Source organism: Nymphaea colorata, chromosome 5 (assembly GCF_008831285.2).
Source record: "Nymphaea colorata isolate Beijing-Zhang1983 chromosome 5, ASM883128v2, whole genome shotgun sequence".
Taxonomy (NCBI): Eukaryota; Viridiplantae; Streptophyta; class Magnoliopsida; order Nymphaeales; family Nymphaeaceae; genus Nymphaea; species Nymphaea colorata.
Window position 1 is genome coordinate 13,921,735 of NC_045142.1, and position 3,469 is coordinate 13,925,203.

At 35.9% G+C, this 3,469-nt stretch overlaps 1 long non-coding RNA gene across 1 annotated transcript; it reads right to left on the minus strand.

The window, feature by feature from the left end:
- Nucleotides 1-1,300: 1,300 nt before the first annotated feature.
- On the minus strand, nucleotides 1,301-2,437 carry LOC126410115 (uncharacterized). The gene is made up of 3 exons (XR_007573507.1): nucleotides 2,379-2,437; nucleotides 1,418-1,539; nucleotides 1,301-1,330 (listed from the first exon to the last, which is right to left on the minus strand). It is a non-coding gene; the product is annotated as an uncharacterized LOC126410115 (long non-coding RNA).
- Between the last annotated feature and the right edge of the window lie 1,032 nt (nucleotides 2,438-3,469).

A 3,469-nucleotide genomic window follows, 5' to 3' on the forward strand; every position in this document is an offset into this window, starting at 1 on the left:
TGGCCTCTCTAGGATATTTTCCTGCTAAATCCTTGTAGACGCTTGATCGGTAGAGTCAATAACCTTTCCTAGTTTTGACTTTCTCAGCTTCATAGAATTTTTCCTCACCGTTCATATCTAGGATTTTTCTAGACTTGCTCTTCTAGTGATTGACAACAAAACTTTGAAACATTTTCCTTTTACTCAAAGAGGAAATAAAAATAAAATAAAGGCATATCATTTGTGTGAGAAGCACTTTTAAAATTCTTTTAATCAAAATTAAAAATTTCCTCTTTCAAAAAAAGTCCTTGACATCAAATGGTATGTTACCAGAAGTAGGAACTCTCCTCTATCTAAAGAGAGGAGTATTTATCAAACTAGATGGGCCTGTTAGGTAGAGCAACGAACTTCATCAGCTCTCTAGTCAAAGTATGGTCTTCTAGACAAAAGGTTGGTTGATGGGTAATGAGTTCCCATAAATGTCATGTCACCAACTGGCTTCGAAAGGTGTGCAGTCAGCAGAATCAGCACGGTATTAGTCTCCATGCAAGGGCAGCAGCAACCATTCCTCAAGGCTTCAGTAATTTCACTAAATAGTTGGTGAACACCGTATTATGAACCAACAAAAAGGTTGTACTCAAATCAGCAAATCAAAGCCCAAACCAGAGCTCTGATACCATGAAAATGTGACTGACAACAGTCACATATATACAGTGAAACTCCATGAAAAGCACCAAGGCCATGTGACCAAAAAAATAGAGAATGAAAAATATTATTGAGTCCTACCAAAAGCTGTAGAAAATGACTTCCTAACAATGGCAAAAACAACAGCAGTACATACACAACGAAGAACTAAGGAATAAAAAAAGAAAAAATAGAAGATAGAAGAGAACTAGCAATTGGACTAGGTCCGACTGCTCCAAAAGGAGTCGTTGGGGCTAGCCAACTGAGCTGGACTAGGTTTAGATGATGCAGTTGAAGCCTCCTGTTTCGGTGGGGATTTCGAGTTAATGGCAGAAGAGCAAACAATATCTGCTTCAACACTAGAAGTTGGCTTCTTCTGCTGCACGCATTTGAATGTGAAGAACGATGTTTAACAGAACCGGATAACTTCTCAACTCTTACACCATCCTTGTTATCATCTGAATCCTTTGCCCACAACCCCTAACCGAAATAAAGTTCTAAATAAATTAAACAAGGAAAAATAAATTGAAAAAAAAAATCAAGACAAACATGTGCAAACACAATCATGCACTTACATTCGGTAATGAGTTTGCATCTACTATAACCAATTTGGAACCAAAAAAGTTGGCAAGTGCTTGTGCCAATGTCTCCTGATATATGTCTGAACCTAAAAGAGAAATGACAGCATATGGTAACAGCATTTGCAGATAAAACTAACCTCCACTTAACACCCACAAATTTCCAAGAAAAGTACCTGAAGGACCCGATAACAAAATTCTTGCACTAACAGTAGGAAGATCTGTGGTAAACTTGGCAAACTCCTTGCACTTCAAATGTATGTAGATAGGACAAATCAACGCATTTTTTGTGTTTTCACTAAACAAAACAAGGATTATCAAACTGTAGCTCAAAGTTTTGATAAATCAATACATATAGCATATAAATTACTGCTTATCATAACAAGCAACTACAAGAAACGCTAAACATGTTTGCAAAATTAAGAAATATGATGGTACTTTCTCGGAAACATGGGCAAGATAATGTTCAATTGCCTCTATCCAGATAGATACGAAGTCTAATATAGAATTGTACAATTTCATTAATATTTTGTCTTCAGCTTATAGTTTATAGTACAGTTTCCTTGCTTTATCTCTACAGTACCAATTGACCATAACTTTTTCTCTTCATCTCAAGCACCACACTCTAATATGCAAAATACAAACTTCCTTAACTTCCTAAATTTTGTAATTTCAGGTCCTTTTTATCATGCAAAAGAAACAATCTCATACAACTTTACTCCCTAGTACCCTCCTCAAGTAAAGTTGATATGTAAATACTAGATACCAAGGTGCAACCAGATACCCAATTTGGGGAAGGATACTGGAGATTGATTCTGCCATGCTTTTTACAATGTTGGATCCATGAGAGAAATGTTCTTTTTCTTGTCCCTATTCTACTTCGATTATATATAAGCAATAACATTGTATGCATGTAATTCTAGAGACTATATAATAGAGAGATTAGCTTGGCATATGGTGACTTAGACATACAGATTCTCATCTCACATTTTGATATACAAATCTCAAAAGAATAAACCAATTATAATATGTAACAAAACAAGATATGGACACATCTCACATCATGAGACAAAAGCTAGTCTAAAGTCACAAAAACAAAGGAATTTTTGCAGAAACCGAATGGATAGAATATGATACCTCAAATAATAAGGGAAGTTGTCAAATGACACTTGAGTGTTTTGACCATCCAGAATTCCTCGCGCTGTTGTCCTTAAAAGCTTGCATTTAGCAGACATTGGCACAAGTGTTGATCAATCAGAATCCTTAAACATCTCCTTTCTATCTTCAAGTAATTGTTTGAAAAAGGACCCACTTGGATCAATCAACTGTATCCTTCAGCATACGCATAAATTTTTTATGTGAAATGGACTTAAAGTTCCATCTGCCATTATCTGCATTCATACCACGATCAATGTTGCCAACATTATGATCTACTCTGGATGTTTGTTCAGCTGGTGCGGGTGCATTATCATCTAGGGGCACATCAGTTCCAGAATTTTGAACAGCACTGTCTTTCCTGGTGCAGGTATTGATATCAAGCATGGGAACAGAATCGTCTGGTAATTCAAAGGCAGTAGATAATGCTGGTCTCCCTATTGCTTGTTGGGCATCCTCATTGCTTTGGGAAGGTGGAGGAAGAAGTGACAGATCATTCCCAAGGTTTGATAGAGAAGACAATATTGCTGCCCCTGCCACAGCAGATGGATCACGAGATCTTGGTGAGCCTCTGCAATACCGACAGAAGATGCAGCAGTAGGACTCTCAACTGTAAAATGCTGGAAAATCTAGACGCATTTTAAGGAATACCATGAAGCAAGGATGCAAAGAATGCCTAAAAGCAATGTTGTAAACTGTAAAGGCTTATTGTAACGCATATTGGTCAAGATAACCTATACACCATATCATAAGTCATAACATACCATAGTGTATCATAAATTATTTTTTAACTCACCAAAAAAAACCAGAAAAAAATTCAGAAAATCATGAATATTTGTTCTATATAAAACACTCATCACACACATAAATGAACATACACGATTCATCATTCATAAGCCACAATATGGTAACAACACATTAAAAGATAAAAAAATATCTCATAAAACGAACAGAAACTTATGGTAAACTTTCGAAAACAATAGAAATATATATAAACCTTGAAATTGAGAGATCGTATATCTTTTGTATAAGAAAAAACACAAAAGACTTCTTTTCCAAACATGAACGGGTTT